A 21,510-nucleotide genomic window follows, 5' to 3' on the forward strand; every position below is an offset into this window, starting at 1 on the left:
GTTTCTCTGCAGTGAGGGGGCTGCACTAAAATCCATCTCCAGTTCTGACGGCCACAGATGCCTCCCTGAGAGCTGGGGTGACTGTCACTGGCAGTGTCCCTTCTACCTACCTGTGTCCTCGGGAAATGGACGTCCATCTAACGCTCTCGCCTTTGCACGGCTTTTGCAAAGGCATCAAGAAGTCAGAAGCCCCGGCAGAGCCCCACCTCCAGGGCTGCCCGTGGTGGACGTGGCTAGTGGCGGTGACTTTCTCATTCAGCCTCATGCTCCCTCAGGACCCGGCTCAACAGTCCTCCAAGGAGCTGCCGCAAAGCAGCGTCGGCTGTCCAGGGACCACCTGTTCCCAACCTCTCACCTGAGTGGTTCTCCAAGTTGGGTGCTGGGGAGGCAGCGGCAGCCTCACCTGGACACTTGTTAGAAGTGGGGATCCTCAGGCCCCACCCCAGGGCTGCTAAGTCAGGAACCCAGGGTGTGGCCAGTGGAGTCAGCTCACGTGGGGTCACAAGCACCGCCGTGGGAGCACTCACACCACGGAAAGTGGCTGCAAATCGGGGCCTCTCCCCCGACCCCAGAGAGCCACCTGATGGGGCCCAGGGGTTTGCACTGTAAGATGTCCTCCAGGGGGTTCTGGAGCACTAGGATGTGTCAGAGCAGAGCTACAAGTAAAAATCAGCAGATCTCCCAGGAATCATCCGGGGAGCTTTTAAAAACATGCTGCTGTTAGGGTCCCCCTCAGCCTGATGAAGTCAGAACGTCAGGGACAGGAGCTGAGTATGGGTATTTTTATGTCTCCTTGGGGATTTCCAAGGGGCAGTGAAGTCTGAGATCCACCGGCCTACACCAGACTTTAACCTGGACCCACAACTCCCAGGAGCTTGTTAAAATGCAGATGTAGGTTCCCAAGGGGTTGAGGCCGCTGCCCTGAGGACCACACTTTGGGGAGCCCGATAAACCCCTCTACGCTCCCCAAACACCATCATCCTCTCCTGTGCCCCAGTGCCCCTTTATCCTTCTCCCTTATCAGAAATCCCAAAACACTGGGACTGCCCACCAAGTGGGCACATCCCCAAAGGGGCATTTCCATAGCCTGCAGAGAAAATGGGTATGAGAGCAGCATTTGCCTCGAGAAGCCCCAAGGCTGTGCAAGGGCTGGGAGGGAGACTCGGGCAAATATGTTTGCATACAGTGGACAGGTCCTTCCTACCAGGCCCCAAAGTGCCTCCCAGTGAGCAGGGCCACGATTATGACTCACCCAGAGGCTGGGGGGCCTGGCATGGGGGCAGGAGGTGAATGCAGTGTCTATTCAACTAACCCCTTCCTGCTCCCAACGCCCTTCGCTCAGAGGCGGGGCGGGCTCGCAGCGATGCCTTCCCACACTTTAGCCCCTTCTCTAGGGACCAGCTTGCAAGCCGGGTGGGCAGCCAACAGCTGGTCTTCCACTCACTCCGACCAGAAACCCCTCTCCTGGGCACGGAGTTTGAGGGTGGCCTCAGACACTGCTGAAAAAGCAGAGAAAAAAATCAGCCAAAGCATCTACATGTCTCTAACCGTGGGAAAAGAGCCGCATCACATGGGCAGTGCCAAGTCACAGCTCCTGGCGGCTCCTGCGCTGGTCCTGCCCCCAACACACCTTCCCTTTTCTTCATCCTCCTCCTCCTCATCACACCAACTCAGACTGAGCACCGAAATTGCCACCGCGAGGCTCAGATTTGACACGATTCACTCTGTTTGTTGTTAGATGAGGTGGGGCCAGGTCCCGTGGTGAAGACTCAGGAGAAAAGTGGCTTCCCCAGGGCCAAGAGTTCTAAAAGGCAGGATTTGAATCCTGGTCTTTTTAGGATTCTGGACTCAGTGCTTCCAGGTCTGGAGGGTTCCTTCCTGCACCCCCTCCTCTCAGGAGCTCTTGCAGTGTCTCCTGCTCTCATGCTCACGGTCCTACCTCATGCTCTGGGCATGCTGTGTGCCAGCCCGGCACGGCACAGCTGCCCTAGCTCGCTGCACACCTCAGCGCCTTTGCATTTGCTGTTCCTCTGCCCAAATGCTCATCCGCCCAAGATGCAGGTCTTCCTTCACCCCATCCTGCTCCTCAGACGGCTCTAACTACTACAAACATGGAGGGTAAAACCAAACGAATGTGCGGCTGGTACAGGTTGGGAGGTGGGGAGCCCGGGCTGCATTTCCTCCAGAGGCTCCAAGGGAGATCTGCTTCCTTGTCTTCTGAGGATTCCAGAGCAGCCCCCATTCCTGGGGGGCACAGCCCCCTCCCTCCACCACTCCCACCTCTGCCTCTGTCTTCACCCCTTCTCTGATTCACACCTTCCAGCCCTTCTCATAAGGCCCTTGCGATTCAACCGGTTCCCAAATAATCCTCCCTTCAAATTCTGAGCTCAATCATATCCGCAAAGTCGCTTTTGCCACAGAAGGTAGCCACCTCCCGGGTTCTGGGGATCACGGTCCCTTATGCCCAGCCCCACTCTCTGTGATCCTTCGCTGCCATTATCCCCAGAGCATCAGACACCTCCTGTGGCTCTCTGCCCAGCTGTTTACTCCCAATTCTCTCCAGAGCAGAGAATCCAGAGGTAAGAGCCAAGGCGGGGACCTGGACTCCCACACAGTGCCCACTCCCCAGTGCTGAGAACAACGCAGGCACACAGTAGGTGCACAGTGAAGACTGACAACACTGGGCTGTGAGTTCATCGCAGGCTCTGGCTCTATCTGCAGGGAGGTCAAAGCACAAATGTTCAACAGAAGAAACTCCCCTGCCAGTTCCCCTTCTCTTGCACCGGCCAGCCCCAGGGGAACTAGACAGAATCCAGGCCCAGTGTGTGCTGCATCTGCACGCAAATCTGCATCTAAAATTCCCACAGCTGAGGAGTGTCCCAACACCCCGGGGGCTCCTCAGGGGAAAGCTATAAACAGGCAGAAGAAAATGGGGTGTTGGTGACGTCACTCCTGCCCTGACAGAGCCCGCCCGGACCAGGCTGCTCTGTCCCAAGCTCTTTCTCAGCCTGTCAAGCAGCCCAGTGATTTAGCAAGAAAGCAGGTTCTCGCCATGTTTGTCGGCTAACTCCCGCGTGTCCACATCCAAACACACAGAAGAAACAAAACTCTTCCAGGAGAAGGGCAAGGCATCTTTTCTATCCCTGAATTCCGAGCAATCTAACTCCACCCACCCCAGAGCCAGTGCTTGAAAATACTCCCGGAGAAAGTGAGGTGAGAGGGAAGAAATTAAATCTGTCTTGTTTTGCAGCTCAAAACCCTTTGTCCCTTACTAGCTGTATGGCCTTGGGTGAGTTGCTTCACCTCTCTGTGTGCCTCAGTTTCCTGAACTAGGATATAAAGATAATAATAGAAACCCATCTCATGAGATTGTGAGCATGGAATGACACGCTACATGTAAAACACTTAACACAGTGCACAGAATAACATTCAAAAATGGGGGAAAGTTTGATGGGTCCAAAGTTGAGCAGAGAATTATCATGATTCAGCAATTCTATTCTCAGTAAATACCTAAAAGTCATGAAAAGATAGGCTTACAATGGACATGAGTACTCTGCAGTCCCCATGCCTGTCAGTGGATGATAAACACAATTCCATACAATGGAATATTTTCTTTAAAGATTTTTTTTTATTTATGCATACAAGAGCTGGGGTGCAGGCCAGAAGTGCGGGGTGAGAGGATTCACCAGAGACAGAGTAGGGAGCTGAACAGGAGGATATACTAAAATACACTGCTGAGGGGAGCAGTAGGCGAGACAGGAGAGGTCTGCTGTGCCACGTGGGTCAGCTCCCCAGTGGGGATCGAACCCATGCTGCACTGGTTGTCAATAGCTTCATAGTGCTGAGACTTAACCCCTTGTGCCATCAGGGTGGCTCCCATGCAATGGAATATTATACATTTGTTAAAAAGAATGAAAAATTGACTCACATTATAGCACAGAGGAACCTTGGAAACATTACACTAAATGAAAGAAGACAGTCACAAAAGGTGCTATGTTCCACGAGTTCATTTACATTAAATGTTTAAAACAGACACGTCTATAGAAACAGAAAGCACTTAGTGGTTGCCGGGGGAGTTGATGGGGATGGGGCGCATTACTTAATAAGCATGGGATTTCTTGCAAATGGCCAACAGACATATGAAAAAATGTTCAACATCACTTGTAATCAGGGAAATGCAAATCAAAACTACCATGAGATACCATCTTACACCAGTGAGAATGGCACATATTAAAAAAACTAGCAACAGCAAATGTTGGTGAGGGTGTGGAGAAAAAGGAACTCTTCTACATTGTTGGTGCGAGTGCAAACTGGTCCAACCACTATGGAGAGCTGTGTGGAGATTTCTGGACCTACTAAACATAGAGCTTCCATATGATCCAGCAATTCCACTCCTAGGTATTTACCCGAAGGACACAGAAACATCCATTCCAAAGAGCACCTGCACCCCTATGTTTATAGCAGCACTGTTTACAATACCCAAATGCCCAAAAATAGATGACTGGATCAAGAAGATGTGGTACATATATGCCATGGAATATTACTCAGCATTCAAAAAAGATAAACACATGCAATTTGCAGCAACATGGATGGCGCTGGAAGGGATCATGCTCAGTGAAATAAGCCAAAAAGAAAAAGAAAAATACCGGATGGTCTCACTCATAGCAGGAATCTAGAAAACTTAAATAAGGGACCAGGAAAATGAATAACTATAAGAAAGTGAAAATCAAAATCAACAAAAAACTATGAACCAGAGACACTTTTTGGGGGGTGGTGGGCAGGAGGGGAGGGTTTGGGGTCAGAATGGGAGGTTTGCAATTGTATGGGGGAATATAAAAATAAAATTTATTATTAAAAAAAAAATAAGCATGGGATTTCTGAGCTCATGAAAACTAGAAAGGTTGTATTTGCACAACATTGTAAATCAGCCAGATGTCACAGAATCGTAGGCTTTTAAAACAGTTCATTGTCTGTTATGTGGAGTTCACTTCAATTTCAAGAAAGTTAGCTCATAAACATAATACTCGATAAATGCCCCATCCTGGGCCCAAGTTCTGGCCTTTGACCACATTATCCCTGCCTCGACTCACTAGATGTCCAATATCTTCCCAACTGTGACAGCAAAAAATGTCTCCAGAAATTGCCAAGTGGTGTTTAGGGCAAAATATCCCCTGGTTGAGAACCACTACCTTGACAGAAAATTATCTTACTGCTTACCTGTTACGGCAAACACAGTCATGCTGTCCAGTAATCCATTAGCTCTCTTATATTTCCCAGTCCTTTACAGTTGGTTGAGGCCATCTGGCAAGTTCTAGTCAATGAAGTGCTTCATTCCAGGGGGAGGTAATGAAAAGCCACACTAGATCCCCCAGTCTCCTTTCTCCCATGACAGTGACCAAGGAAGTCAAGTCTTCCATATGCAAATCTACAAAATGGCAGCACTTCCCTCAGCCTGAATCCCTGAGTATCTGCATGGAGCAGAGTCCTCACCAACCTGTGACAGACATAAGGGCTGGCAAGAGGCTAACTTGTGTCATCTGCCTAGATTTTGAGGTTTCTTTGTTACCACACCATAACCTAGACTATCCTGAGTAATACACATACCTTGGAAAAACTCTCCTTCAACCTTCAAAACCTAACTCAGAAGTTGTCTTCCAAGAGAAATGTTCTGTTTTTAACGCTCCAGAAAAAAATCATTCTCTCTTCCTTCTGTATTCTACGTGCTATTGTTACTTTCATCATACGTCACACACCTCTCTTAAGAGTCCTAACCTGCCTGCACACTCACCACTGACAACCTTGTCAAAGGTTACTCAGTTAGTGAGTTAGTATCATGTATTGATAATTCATCAGCCAATTCATCAGCCCTTAACTATTCAGAATAGAAAAACACTTGTGATCCAAGCTAGATCTATCCCTCCTTTCTCCCAGAAACAGAAATGAGAACTGCTGGGCAATCTGTATCAGATACTGGAGCTGAAAGCAACTGGGCTAGAGTAGCTGTTTCTGTTCACTGGGTGCTGAGCAAGAGAACACTAGTCTTCAAAAAAATGGAACATGGAACAGATGGACAGAGGGAGGCAAAGGGGTCACATGGACAGCGAAATTAACGCTTATCCTGGGCTTCCAGTTCTGGTTCCGACGCCTTCTCATGACCGCCAGCGCTTGCTGCAAACTTAACAGGTTGTAGGGAGGTTTTTCCTTACAAGGAACCCTGAGTGAGGCATTACTAACTACTTCTCAAGGAGACTGTCTTTACTTTTACTTCTGTCTGCTCAGGCATCTTCTCCATCCCTTTTCTTTTGGCCCCTTGGCCATACATTGGACACATTCCCTAGAACTGGACTAGCAGAACTCTGCACTGCAGTAGTCATTGAACAACAAGGTTGTGTGGCCAAAAAGGGGCCCCTCAGAACCTGTTCCTGGGGCTCACGTACTGATGCTGGGAAGAGGACTGTCTTCCCATGTGGATCAAATTTCTGTCTGAAGAGGCTGAATCCATTTCTCTAACCACGGTGGGAGCCTGAGATGATAGCGCGGCCAGGCAACCGGAGGCGAGGAAGAGGAGGAGAAAGCAGTGGGAAAAGGAACAACGAATCCTGATTTCAGTCCCAGTCCAGATTCAGACCGTCTTCCTCCTACTATATAAGGTGCTCTACTCTCCTTTCAACAGATGTAAACAGTTAGATCTTTTGGGGAGACTTAAGTGGGTTGTGTTTCTATGGATTACTTACACCTAAAATAACAATCTTGTACACCTCAGTCTCTCCAATGGACTTCAAGACAGGACCCAAGTCCTGTTCATCACCCCATCCCCAGCCTAGCACCTAGGATACACCAATTAAAACTGGATGATATTTTTGGAGTCATGGGGACCCTCAAAGACGCAGGGTGCCAGGCATCTCATAGCTGTCATGAAATCATCCTTGACTCCTAACGGACGCTGTGAAATTCAGGACTTCACAGAAAGCACTCTAGAGTCAGGCAGACATAGGTTTGAACCACAGCTCCCAGGCATTGGGTAAGTGATGTCACGTCTCCGAGCTTCAACTTCCTCATCTTTAAAATGGACCCCTCAACACTACCTAACCCCTAAGATCATTGTGACAATAAAATTACTTGATAAATGCAAAGTATTCTGGACAGTGTCTTACACCATGTGCTTGATGCACATTAGATTTTATTAGTATTATTATTCATCTATGATTTTTAATCATTTCAAAAATATTCTAGTTCTTTCAGTTCATAAGAGCTTAATGTGAGCTTCAGGGAGCCTCTGAGCCAGCAATATGGCATTAAATTTGGAGAGTGTGCATATGAAGTCGAGGAGGAGGGGGTCTCACAGAGCTCTTATCCAAATCCCAAAGGCCATCCAAGATCTGAAGCATCTTCAAAGTTGCTAGTGCCTCTGAAAACATTTGTACATCAGATACGATCCAGAAGTTTCATTTCTGGGGATACGTCCAAAAGAACAGAAAGCAGGTAGCTGACCACCCACATTCGCAGCAGCAGTTCTCAATAGCCAAAAGGTGGGAACGACCATCCATGGGCAGATGAACGGCTAACGAAGGGTGGTCCCCACACACCATGGAACACTCATGACCATCTAGGGGTACAAAGAAAGGATGTCTGGCACCTGATACAACAGGGATGGGCCTTGAAGACATTGTGATAAATGAATTCAGCCAGTCATAACAGGACAGCTACTGCACAAGCCCACCTACATGAGGGACCGAAGGGTCTCTTCAGAGAGACAAAAAGGATGGTGACTGGGGTGTGGGGCCTGGGGCGGGGGGGCGGGTGGGATGAGGAGTCTGTGTTGAATGCGAGCAGACTTTCCATTTGGGGTGATTTTAATGTCCTGGAAATGATGGTGGTGGCTTCACAATGATGTGAATGTACTTGACATCACTAAGCTATACCCAGAAAAATAATTAACATGGCAAATTTTATGTTTTGTATATTGTACCCCAATTACTTCAAAATGAAAAGAAAATACCTGTACCTGGAATTGTCTGGACACGGAGACCCATGCACCAAGAATCACCCACTATGGAGAGGGGCTCAATAGAGTCAGAGGACCCCCTCCTCGGAGGGACCACCAGACCCACATCTTGCAAGAGCACTCTGGGTTCAGCCAAGCCCCAAACACGTTTCGCCTGCAGCACTTCATTCCGGCCATAATGCAATTACGTGTGTGTGCTTACAGGGAAAGGGAGCGGGTATGGTTTTAATTTATTTATGCTCAGCTCCTCAGAACGCAGTAGGGAAGTTGCTGTTTGATGTTGGAGGCCTTCTGCAAGGCCTGTGCATAAGCCTCGTTTCTCTTTGGTAACCAGAAACCAAGGTTAGCTCAGACTAAATTGTCTTGAAAGGCTGAAGCGGAGAAGGGGCTCCAACATGGAGCTTGCCAGGGGACTGCATTCCCGCCTCCAAGTAGGCATGAAACAAGGGGTCTGGTTCCTGGGACCCAGGGCTTGCCCAGAGTATTCCAAACCCCAGGCTTGTTCTGCAGCATCTCAGCAGTCTGTGGCATGGAGGAACTTGGAAGAGACAAGAGACCTTCATCCAGAACTTGCTACCATGCCAGGGGCTTCTTTTTTCCGAAGTAAACAGAAGGATGGAGATGGTACATAGAGGAGCGGGGCTTGACCCCTAACAGGTCCGGTGCCAGCCTCTGTGTTCTTCCCATGACACCACCTGTTACAGTGACCACTGTCGTGTAACCAATCGACCCAAAACGTGTGATGTAAAACAAGAATCCTTTTATTCACAGATTGCATGAGTCGGGAATTCAGCAAAGGCAGCGTTAAATGGTGCCACCCCCTCCAAGGAAAAAATGAAATTTTGAGGTCCTAACACCCCATATCTTGGACAGTGTCCTGATTTGGAAATGGTGTCTCTAAGCACTAACCAGGTTTAAGGGCCCTCAAGTTGGGCCCTGATCTAATGACTGGGGTTCTGATGAAATGAGGAAATTTGGGCACAGAGGGAAAATGATGGGAGGAGACACAGCTCTGTCTGTAAAGACACAGCATCGGAATAAAGCATCTGGAAGCCAAGGAATGACCGAAACTGAGGCAAACCACCAGAAGCGAAGAGAAAGCTGAGGAAGGGTATTTTCCCCTACAGTTTCCGAGGGTGCATGGCCCCACCAACGCCCTGATCTTGGGCTTCTGGCCTCCAGAACCAAACGACAACAACCGTCTGCTGTTTGAAGCCACTGGGCTGGCGGCGCTTCGTTAGGGTAGCACTAGTGTCTACACAGCAACTAGAACCCAGGCCAAGGACCAGGATGAGCATCGGGGGAGGGTCTCCAACCAGTCTGGGTCTCTTTCATCTGCTCACATTGGGGATTTCTGCACGGGCTGATTTGAAAAGAGATGTCCATACTTATAAAGCACTTTCCTTGTACACGGGATGAAAACAGAGGCCCAAAGGGAAGCAGGGTTTGCCCAAGTCACCCCATGACTCAGCAGCCCTCTTAAGACAAGAAAGCAGGTTCTCTGACTGCCTTCCCTGTATTCTGTCTTGCGCTACTCCTCTTTTGGGGTGAAGACACAGCCAGCAGGAGGCTATGAAACCACGCCATTTAGGGGGGTTCTTCCTGGCAGGCCCCGTCTTGCCTGGCTCCACTTCAAAAGCTCATTTTCCCCTGGGGCCCTGATCGGTGGATAAAAGTCTCCTCCTTGCCTCCAGCACCCGGGTTCCAAGGCTAGCCGGGCTCGAGGACAGGGCTGCCCCTCCCGGCACTGACCTTACGAGTGCCCTTTCGGCAGAGGTGAGCCGCGGGCGGGAGCTGGCACTACAGGTCCGGGGCACAGGGTTAGGCCCTGATAACCCGAGATCAAAGCGGCCGGCCAGCACTATCAGCTGAGAGGCAGCCAAGACAAGCCACACGGGCGGCTTTATCTCCCCACTGGCCCCAGAGCCGGGGCGGGGAAAGTACCCGGGTTCCCGGAAACTATTTCTAGCCGGGCAGGAGGGCGCTGTGGGTGCCCAGGCTCCGTCCCGGCTGGCTGGGCCTGTCTCCTGCCATCCGAGGCCCCACGCGTGGCTTCCTCCCACTGGCTCACACTGCAGTTCCTTTCCTGCTCTTTCATTTTCCATTTTCCTACATGTGCACACACTCTAGAAAGAGCCAGCCCCTCTTCCCTGCGGTCTGCTGCGCCCGCCCTCCATTCTCTCCATTCTGCTTGCTCTGTGGAGCCCAGCAGGACAGAAGCCGCCGCGACCTCTCACCGTCCTCTTCCCAGTCACCTCCATTCTCACACTCACCCACACGTCGTGCTCGCCCACTGTCCTCCTGCACAAGTGCATACACACACACACTCACACTCATTCACATACACTCACACTCACACCCGCCCTGGTTACACTCTCCAAACGCTTAGAAAGGCTCCAAGACAGCTGCCGATGAAAACAGCACCCCCAGTCTGCCTGCCCATTACTGGGAGCCGAGACCAGGCCCACCCTGGCGCCAGGGCGCCCTGTCTCCCAGCAAGGTGCTGACCCTTTTGTTTGCAGCTGAAAGAAACACAGCCTCTGCTTCTGCTCCAGCTGTGGCCTCTGTCAGCTGGGCCGCCACAGCTGGTGGGCTTCAAACGCATCCATGGTAGCCACATAATCTCTGCGCTTTCGAACAGAAAGGGAGGAGCTCCCCCCCACACCATATTATCTGAGAGATGCCAGGACCCTCCACACCGCAGTTTGAATTTCCCGCTCCACCCTGGAACTCACCCCTGCTCCCTTCACCCTCGTATGCAGGCCGGCTGCAGGGGTGGGGTGGGGAGAAGACAACAGGGACCTACTTTCAGCCTTAAACTGCTGTAGGTCTTGGAACTTCATCAGAGCCGATGGGCAAGCAAGGATGGGGCGATGGTGCAGGAAGGGAAGGGGTGGCTGGGGCCTCAGGCCATGGCCCAGAGGCAAGGAGGAGGGAAGGAGCATTTATTGAGCCCCTGCTGTGTGCTGGGCACCCCTGTCCCCGGGGAGATGTTATCTAGAGGCTGTGAGCCGCTCTGGCCCTCCACACAGCACCTGGTACATGTGTTTCTTCTTTAACCACCGTCCTCACGTGCCAGGGTGGATATCCTCCTTTTGCAAATGAGGAAAATGAAACGCAGAGGGGAGCAGCCCCAGCCTAAGTGCGGCCCCTAAATGCCAGAGCCAGTGACTCCCGGCCACTCCCTGACAGCCAGGAGGCAGGCGGCTGGTTGGAGAAACTACATTGCATCAGTTTGCCCCTTTCACAGAGTGATACAAAATCCTGGTTTGGGAAATGTGTTTTTCCCTAACATCTTTCAGGCCTGGTTAAGGCAGAATCTCTCAGTTTGAATGTATTTATTACATGCATCTTTAACAAAATGTGTAACAAAAGCAGGTCCTCCCTTACTTAACTCTGTAGGCGGGATTTCGCATCATTGTTATAATAAAATGACCTTGAATAACGCAATTTTATAGGAGGATCCCCTGTATTAGATCTGAAAGGATTCACAAAGGGTCCAATGAGCTGATCACTCGTGTTCTAGGCCCTAGGCAAGCTGCCTCAGGGAAAAGGTGATGCGCGTGTTCGTTTTACCTCCCCTGCATCCATATTCCTCATCAAGGTAGCAGCTCCTCATCAATGTTGCTTTGGAAAGTCTCCTTGGAGAGATTCATAGCAGAGCTGCCAATCATGATGTCACAACCAAAGGGCGGGCCTATGATCCAAGCTCGGTCAGTCAGATGTTCCCTTTCAGAAACTGGCATCTGAAGCAAAGACTGAGGTTTGGGGTTCATTCAAGTCTTCAGCTGAGTCTGAATCCCTGCTCCCCAGGGATTCCCCAGGGAATCCCTGCTCCCTGACTCCTGTCTCTACCGGCTTCCTTATATACTTCCTGTTGATTACTTCTTTTCATAAATTAGTAAGTTACTTTCTGTTGCTTATAATCAGAGAACTTGGAGAGGTTGGGAAGATGGACCAGCCCAGCTCCCTCAGCATGGTCAAGGGAGACTGGCAACCCTTCTGAGTCCCAGGCTGAAGGACTTAGAAGGACTCAGAGCTTTCATCCTCTGTATTGTTTAATAGCTCAAAGCCTCAGTTTCCATTTCTGAAAAAATGTGGATATTTGGTCAAACACTATGAAATTGCAAGTTTTATAGGTCAAAATATAAACAAATACATGAGCACTGTCCTATAGTACTGCCTATTAATAGAACCAACATCCCAAGTCTCTTGGGAGACTTTAAAAAATATACATGCCACATCACACATCTGACAAGGGACTAATTTCAAAATATACAAATTACTTATGCAATATGACAAGAAAAACTGACAACCCAATCAAAACGTGGGCAAAAACCTAAAGAGATATTTTTCTAAAGAAGACATTCAGATGGCCTACAGGCACTTAAAAAATGTTTAGCACATTTGTTATAAGAGAAATGCAAATCAAAACCACTATGAAGTATCACCTTACCCCTGTGAGAATGGCCCATATCAGAATGAATGGAAACAATAAATGTTGGAGAAGGTGTAGAATCCTGATCTGCTATTGGTAGGAAGACAAGTTGGGGCAGCCGCTACAGATAACGGTACGGAGATTTCTTAAGAAAGTCAAATGGAAATCCCATATGAACCAGCAATACCTCTGCTAGGTGTTAACCAAAAATATGAAAACTCTAATACAAAAAGATTCATGCATACCTATATTCACAGGCGCACTGTTCACGACTGCGAAGTCGTGGACCCAATCTTAGCGCCCATCGACAGACAACAGGATAAAGAAACTGTGGAACATACTCCGTGGAATGTGACACAGCTATTTAAAAGGATGACATAGTGCCTTTTGGGGCAAAATAGATGGACCTCAAGGTGATGATGTGAAATGAAATACATCAGAAAGTGAAAGACAGATATCAGATGGTTTCACTCACCTGTGGAATATAAATAAGCAAAAAAGCATATACGGGCAAAATACAGCAAAAAATATCTTGGACTTAGTGAAAAAATGTACTTGTTATGGGGGTGGGAGGGAGCAGATCAGGTTTTGGCTTGGGCTGGGGAGGATTGCTGGAGGGTGAGTAGAGCATGTACATATGTGAAGAGTGAAAATGTAACCCCAAAATTAAAATAAAAGGAATTGTTTAGGATGTGTGCACATACAAGCCATGACTGGTAGACCATAAGCACTCAGCATGTGGTGGATAAAACTATGATTACTGAAATAATATTTAATAAAGTGAGATGCCACTGAACACATCCCAAAGACAACGGGCTAAGAGAGAAGCAAAATGGGGACCTACCAACTTGTGGGGAGTCCTGGGGGACACAGTTACATGTGGGAAAATACAGATTCTTGGGCCTCTGCTCTAAAAAGTCTGATTCAATAGCTCTGTGTTAGGGCCCAGGAACATGGATTTCTTTTTTTTTTTTTTATAGATTTTTTTTAATAGAGGCATGTTTTTATTTATTTATTTATTTGTTTATACAAGCACTGGGTACAGTCAGAAGCGCGGGAGGGTGAGAGAATTCACCAGAGCCAGAGCGGGGAGCAGAGCAGGCAGAAGGACCGAAGTACACTGCTGAGGGGAGCAGCGGGCGGCAGGAGAGGTCTGCGCGCCATGCGGGACCCTCCTCCGGTGGCCGGGGAGCAGCCGGGGATCGAACTGGTGCCGCAGAGGCCGCGGGCAGCTTCGCAACCCAGCGCTCAACCGCTGCGCCACCGGGGAGGCCCGAACATGGATTTCTTAATCCCCCACCACAAAATTCCCTAGGGTAAGTAAGCCAATTTCTGGAACAAGTAAGTTGGGGAAAAAAAAAGGGAATAGAGAGAGAAAACAGAGATAGAAAGAGACTAAAGGAAACTTAAGAGACCCAGCGAAAGGCAATGTATAAAACTTCTGTTGGTCCTGAATTAAACAAGCTCTGTGTGTGTATATGTGTGTGTGTGTGTATGTGTGTCTGTGAGCACAATCAGGGAACTTATGAATAGTGAATAGATATTTGATGATTTAATGAAAATATTATTAATTTTAAATGTGATCATGGTAATATAATTATGTTTTAAAAGTCTTTATGTTAAGATCTACATACTGAAGTATTTATGAATGTCTGGAACTTGCTTCAGAAGAACCTAACCAAGGGAGAAAAAAATGGTAGAGATATAACTGGAGCAAGATTGACCGCGACTGATAACAGGTTAACTGGATGGGGGCACCTGGAGGTCCTCTTGGCTTTGGACATGTTCATACAGCTCTGTAGCCGATGGAACAGTTCTCCCGCCTGCTCCATAACCAACTTTGTTGTCCACTGACGAGGTCAACCCTTTTGACAGTTGGGGAAACTGAAACCTAAAGAAGAGAACTGCCTGATAATGCATTAAGGGCAGAGCAGAGACAGCTCTGTTTGACACATCTGTTTGACAACCAGCCTGAGCCCCAATCTGTGCCAAAGCCCTCTGCTTTGGGCACTTCAAGATGGCAGCACATGGCGGGCACCCTCAGGCAGCACCCGATCAAGTGGGACGCTCCAGCGTTTGGATCCAGGGCTGAAGAACAACAAGAACGAGGATCCACAAGGGGCACGGAGTCTCAGAAGCCAGAGAATGGACTCTAGGTAACTCCTCTGCAAACTACAACCCTTTCCCCAGTCCATGGGGCTGGGCCTGGAAAGGACTTACAAGCCGAGATGGGCCAGATTCCTTCCTGTGATCTGTGCCGAATCTGGAGAAAGCAATGCCCTCTTCCCCTGTGAAGTCTTTGAATGTCTAAGCCAGAGGCCCTAGAAACAGGCCCTGGGGCTGAGATTGAGATGCAGGCAGGCTGGTAGGACGGTCCTGGGGATTAGCAGGAGAGAACAGGCTTGGGCAGAGGGGGAGGGACAGCAGCACACCTGCCCGGGGCTGGTGGCTCCTGCAGGGACAGCTGGAGCTGAGTGGTCCTGGGGAGGGGACAGCCTCTGTCCGCCTTGTCCACTAGTCACTGGGCGGTGCTGCTTCCAAGGAAGGATGGAGAGTGTAGGGTGAGGGTACTCTCTTAGATGGGTGATAGTTCTAGAGTGGCCCAGCTGGGACCCCTCAGTGGCCAGCTCCCAGCAGCTGGGAGAATGAGGGTCTTGGTCCTGAAGGGAGTGTCAGGGAGACAGAGTTTTGTGTGTGTGTTGGTGGGGGGAACCCTGAGGACAGCTTTTAAGTTCCTAGAGTCCCTAAACCATTTCTAGAGTCTTAAACATTTGGATTTTCTAAGCCAATGAATCATGTCTGTTGCTTAAGTTCATCTTAACTGTACCTCAGTCATAGTTCAGAAGCCTTGACCTACCTTAGGCCTCATATATAAATGCCCCAGGCTGACCACAAATCACAAGAGCTGGTTCGGCATGAGTCACCACCCACCCACGCTGGGAAGCTCCTTCTAGCCACTTGCCACCAGGCTGTGAAATGTCACCCCCCACATTTTGCTCCCCGGGCCCCGGTTCTTCCCGGCAGCATGCGACCCCCCTCTCTGAGATCTTCCTCAGAACTTTGGGAATATAACACCATCTGGGGATGGACCTTGCCTCCCACAGAGCGGAATCCGCATAATCATACTCTACCACGTAGGAAGGTCCTACTTCCTCTTCACCTCTTCGTTCCCCAATTCATTTAGCTGACGTCTGCCACACAGGCTCAACCTGGGGAAGCCCCTCGAAGGTCCAAACTAACACCCTACCACACAGCAGCCCTGGCTGAGAAGGTGCTCTCCGGGCCTCACCATCCCAGAAAATGTCCCAGGATGAGTCTCACGGCATGATGAGTGGGTCACAAGGTCGCGGACCCAACATGGTGGCCAGGAGTCAGAATGCTCTGAATGGCCAGGCCAGGGTCATGTGTCCACCCTGGACCTTGGTAAGGGTCAGTCTCAACAGAACAGAGAGAAGTAGTTTCCAAAGGGGACTATGGGACGAGTTACATGAAAGGGAGACCAAGAGCAGGAAGGCACAAGGGCCCACGCGTGTCCTACTGGGCCACTGCGGCCCAGCCCCACCATTCAAGGCCAGACCCCGTCACCGTACCTGTGCTTGAAGCCTGCCCCCATCGCTTTCCAGACCTTCCCGGATGGTAATGTCGCTGAGCATCAGCTTCCTGTAAAGTAGGTAGAAAACAAGCATCAGCTCACAGATTACAAACATAATAGGGTCCCTGATAAGCAAAGCAGGTATTATCACTTTGAAAAGTCTCCACACCCATAAAAATGCTAACTCCTGGATTCTGGAAAGGATTCTCTTGTATTTCCCAGGTCTTTCTTCCTCATCTTTACTTTGGGAGCTTTGTCCCTTCCTCCTTGCATAGATTAAGCACACACACAGAGTCCAGCCCAAATAATGGCACTCGCATAAGGAAGAGGAGGAGGCGAAGATGTGTGGAATTCATTTATATTTTACTGTGAGCAACTAGAGACTCGTGGAGTGGAAAATATGCAAAATGGCTTGAAGGAGGGAAAAGGATATTAAAATTGTAATTTTTCCAATCATATCGAGACATCTCTCTCAGGCCTCATGACAGGATGCATAACACATCTGTCAAAAACCCTGCTCCATCTCCAAGCAAAAACCAAATAAATTGAGTTTCTGTTCAGTGACAGCGTGGGCTGAGGTTGCTGTCGGCTCTGTTCCAATTTTTTTTTTTCCTTTCCTTTTTCGCTCCAAGGCATTTTGTTTTTGTTACCGTGTTTTTGTGGGATTTGTTCTTGCTCCTGTTTCCGCCTTTTGATGGGTGGTATCTTAGCCTGCATATACCAGGTAAGTCCTGGGTAGTGCTCCCCAGGACCCCCAGGGGCAGGGCAAGTCTATTACGGATCAGGCCTCAGGGGACCCACCTGATTGGTTCCACCCCGGCTGACCCCTCTCCGCTCCCTTTTCAAGTGACTGATGCCAGAGGCCACGATGGGGCAGGCGGGGTGGGGGTGGGTAGGCTGGGATTCGGTGCCTCAGCCAGAGGTGGCTGAGCTGCCATTGGCTCTGATCAGATGAAATCCAGGGCCAGCGGGTGAGAAAACACTGCGGTTTCAGGGATCTATCTGGACACTTCCTTAAGCCTCAACTTCCAAGGCTAATGTGGAAATCCAAGCTAGGATGACTTTCAGTTGTGAGTTGGCTCCTGGAATTTCCACTGCTCTCCATTGGGCCCCACTAGTGGGTTCTTGGTTGCTTTTATGGAGGGACTCCCAGTTCACCTGCCCACATACCTCCAGGCAGGGCTCCCCTTCCTGCCTTCCCAGGCAACACTGCAGCAGCAGCCCAGAGAGGAGAGCAGCATCACTAACACCCTAGAACCTCACCTCCTTGAGTGCACAGACCATAGAGGGATTGAGTTGACTAAACTCAAGGAAGAGACAGCTGAGGAATTCCTTATGCCATTTGTCAAGCCAGTGACAGAAGATGCAGCTGGAGAGGGAGACACGGGCCAGGTCTGGAAGGATGTGGACATGACCCTGGTCACGCATGGAGGCCACTAGAGGACTTAGACCCAGTCAGTGAGGATTCCAGGAGATCACCCAGGCTGGGGCGGTGGAGAATGCAGGGAGTGGGGGTAAGAGCGGAAACTTGTAGAGGCTCCCTTGGGAATCCAGGTAAGAGAGGGATGTGACCTGAGCAAGAAATTGGGCAGCAAATGGAGACCAGACAACAGCTCCAAAAGCTACTCAGAACTCAGATTAGAAATGCAGGCAGGGCAACAAGGGGTGAGCATCTGAAGACTCCACTATAGGGAGTCTACCTATAGTGGCATGATGGACTTTCTTCCCCCAGGGTGCTCTTGGACCTATGTCTACATCGTCACTACCTTGTGCTCGGGAGTTGACCTGGCAGGTTCTGAAACCAGACTGCCTAGGTGTGGTTCTATCACTTAGGGTCTTTCCAAGCAGGTAAAGGCTGAATGTGTTTAGTGGTTGGCATGGATGCTACTCTTAGCGGGTGAGAAGAATTAAGTGGATGAGATGTAGACGTCTCCAGAGCAGTTAGCAAGACGAGACAACATCCTGGGCCAAATGAGAAAGGACAAGATTGAAATGAAGGCCAAGGCAGGAAAGCAAAGCTGTGTGGGAGAGACAGTGTTCTTTGCAGAGAGAAAACTGGCTTTCAGGACCCCAAAGCTTATCATCACTATTCAAGAACAGCCACTGAAAGGCCTCCTGCCCTCTAGTGAAAGGTGCATTCATTTGTCGCCCTGTCCTCAAATGTCGACTGACCTGCTGACCGATGGTACAAGTTGCTAAGGTTCTTATCCAAACAGATTGTCCTAAGGCTGAGCTGAACAGCAGCTAAAGGAGAGCTGGTGGAGAGTAAGTTCACCATCCTGGAGTCAATAAAAGCTCACCACCAAACTAGCCAACCAGTGGAAACATTCCTTGCAGACAGGATGAGTGAGTAAGATGACACAACACTCCAGTTTGCCTGGGACTTTCAGTGCTAAGACAGACACAGCTCCAGGTCAACAGGATGAATTGGCCACCCTACCCGTGAACCCCAGTTTGCACTCATGTCACCATTTTGAATGTGCCCGATAGTGATTTTAGAAAACATATTGACTGATCTGAAGTCAACTTTGCTGGGAGGGAAAGAAGATGAGTTTGTTCAACTGTGACTCCATCCACCTGTCCAGAGGAAAGGAAATCGACACAGAAGACCAGATTCTGAAGTCACGTGCAATGGATTTAAATCCCAGCTTCCCTCTATAAAGTGGCAATGTTCATAATCCATGTCTCATATAGGAAGATAAAATGGAAAGTGCCAGACACTACAAGCGCCTGGCTTGCAGTAAGTATTCAAAACCAGGAGTTGTTGTTATTATTAGAACCTTCCAGCCAACCCCACCCAACCCCTTGATCACAGGCTATTTAGAGCTGTTAATCTCCCTGGGCATAGCCCTTGGACATAGTGCTTTAAGGAGCTTCTGTTTTCCGCCCTCCTTTGGATGCCTTCACTGATAGAGTCCATTGGGCAGGTTCCTCTTTGCAAATTTGTAACTGAGAAGATTGGCAAACCTTTGACTAACAAAGTGACTAAGTTAATTGAATATGAAATAAAAAGTTAACAAACACTTCTTCCCTTAAGAAGGAATGGGTTATCTCCCAGGGGAAGGGAGTTTTCTAAGCTCTGAAGATGTTTGTTAACTGAGATAATGTATATATAAAAAGCTCAGCACCCTGTTCAAAACAAAGCTACCACCTTATTTTCTGTCCCTGAATGAATGCAGTAGCCTCCCAACCTGCGTCTTCTGCCTTATGCCTCCCAGGCCATCTTCCACCCTTCAACCAGAGGGGTCCTTTTGAAATTAAAGCAGGGCATCCCTGGTGGCACAAGGGGTTGAGCGCAACACTGTGAAGCTATCTGCAGCACTGCAGCACGAGTTCGATCCCTGGCCAGGGAGGAGACCCACATGGCACAGCAGACCTCTCCTGTCTCCCCGCTGCTCCCCTCAGCAGTGTATTTCAGTAGATCCACCTGTTCTGCTCCCCACTCTGTCTCTGGTGAAACCTCTCACCCGCCTCCACCCCGCCCCACACCTATGGCCTATACCCCAGTTCTTGTATGCATAAATAAATAAATCTTTAAAGTAAATAAAAATAAAGCAACCCAACACCAGAAACTATGCTGGTGTCCAACAGGAAAAATAATAAACTGTGCCTATCCATACAAAGAAATACTACACAGCAATTTAGAAAAGAGATTACTGATACAAGTTCTAGCATGGAGAAGTCTCAAAAGCATCGTACTGAGCAAAGGAAGCCTTAGACAAGACTGCCTCCTGGATGGTCCCATTTATATAAAGTTCTGGAATAGGCAAAACGAGCATATGTTGGGATCATCAGAACAGAGGTGACCTGGATATGAGCCAAAAGGGGGCGGGCGTGATGTTGCTATCATCTATCTTGCTGAGGGTTTGGATTACACAGGTATGTCAAAATTTGTAAAAATTCAAAGAATGATTAAGATTTGTGCGTTTCACTGTGTGTAAATTTTCTCTTAAAAAAAGCCATAAACAAAGACTGAGCGTCACTGAGTGATATGCATGCATGGGGGATGAAGGATCTGAAATCTGCGACTCACTTTGCATTCCAGCAAGACAATAAGATGAACTGATTAGGCGAATAAAGGGGGAAGTCAATGAGTAGCTATGCCATCAAGCAAACAAGCAAAATGTTAGATGTGGACTCCTCTAGATGGAATTGGTGTTCTAGATCATTTCTCAACTTTTCTACATGTCAGAAATTTTTTATATTAAAATTGAGGGGGGAGGCACATAGCCTATTTAAAATAACTTCTCCTTTTATGCAGATGCACAGCCAACACTCTTCCAAGCTCTGCAGGACCTGGGCTCTGCCCCATTCCCAACTTTTTTTTTTTTTTTTAAGATTTATTTTTTATTTATTTATGCATACAAGAACTGGGGTGTAGGTCAGAGGTGTGGGGGTGAGGGGGGTGGGATTCACCAGACAGAGCGGGGAGCAGAACAGGTGGATCTACTGAAATACACTGCCTAGGGGAGCAGAGGACGAGACAAGAGAGCTCTGCTGCGCCATGTGGGTATCTCCCGGGCCGGGGAACGAACTCAGGCCGCAGTGGCTGGAGATAGCTTCATAGCGCTGAGACTTTACCCCTGCGCCACCATGGCGGCCCCCCCATTCCCAAATCTTTAGCCTCATCTCCTGTCACAGGGGTGTCCTTTTCAAGGGTGATTGAACCCTCTCAACCACTTTACTTCCAGCCACAGAGACTCTTCCTCAAACATCTCCACCTTGTTCTGGCCTCTGCGTCTTTGCACTTTCTGTTCGCTCTACCTGGAACACTGTTTCTCCAAATCTCACAAACCTGATTCCCTGATTTCTTTGGGCCTGCGCCCCAATGTCACCTCCTGACTGCTCTATACAAATAGCATTTGCTTCCCAACCGTTCTCTTACCTGCTTGGCTTTATCACCTGCTGAGACGCAATTCACATGTTTCTGGTCTCTCCCCCCTTGCAGTGGTGCAGGTACTCTGTGTTCTGCCAGTACCTAGAAGACCTGGCGCTCAATGCTTGCTTGACAAACGCGTGACTGAATGGGCTGTCACTGCCAGAGGCCAGAGCTCAGCCAGACGGGCACCGGTGCTGGGCGCCACACTGGCCACTTCCTTCCACAGTCCCCTAACGCTCACGAGCCTACCGCTGTGATTACAATTGAGGAAAACTGTAGCTTGGAGAGCGTTAAGTGCTTTATTCAAGACACGTGTTAGGGCTGAGCGCGCTCAACCCGGCCCTTCCGGTTCCCAAAGCCAACATCTTTCCCCCTTTCACAGGGCAGGGAACGTCGAGGTGAGGAGATAAATGGGGAAGACCCACCGCACCGGTGCTCTGCAGGCTGGCCCTGAAGCCGATGGGAAGACCAGGGGCCCGCAGGTGTGGGGACCCCAGACTTGAAATCAACAACCTCCAGTGACCTTTAACCCCAATCAACACAGGGCCAATGCACAACCAGCACTACAGGGTATCCAACTAACGGGCTCTTCCACA

General features: G+C 49.3%; 1 long non-coding RNA gene across 1 annotated transcript in view; it reads right to left on the reverse strand.

Moving 5' to 3' along the window:
- The window catches only part of LOC119244949 (uncharacterized), a 128,161-nt gene extending 107,067 nt beyond the window's left edge, over positions 1-21,094 (reverse strand). Inside the window, exons 1-2 of the long non-coding RNA XR_008551883.1 lie at positions 20,921-21,094; positions 16,034-16,103 (exon numbers count right to left, since the gene is read on the reverse strand). This is a non-coding gene — a long non-coding RNA (uncharacterized LOC119244949). The remainder of the gene's footprint in view (positions 1-16,033; positions 16,104-20,920) is intronic.
- Positions 21,095-21,510: the final 416 nt, after the last annotated feature.

This window comes from Talpa occidentalis, unplaced genomic scaffold (assembly GCF_014898055.3).
Source record: "Talpa occidentalis isolate TD23 unplaced genomic scaffold, MPIMG_talOcc4v2.1 talOcc4.14, whole genome shotgun sequence".
Classification (NCBI taxonomy): domain Eukaryota; kingdom Metazoa; phylum Chordata; class Mammalia; order Eulipotyphla; family Talpidae; genus Talpa; species Talpa occidentalis.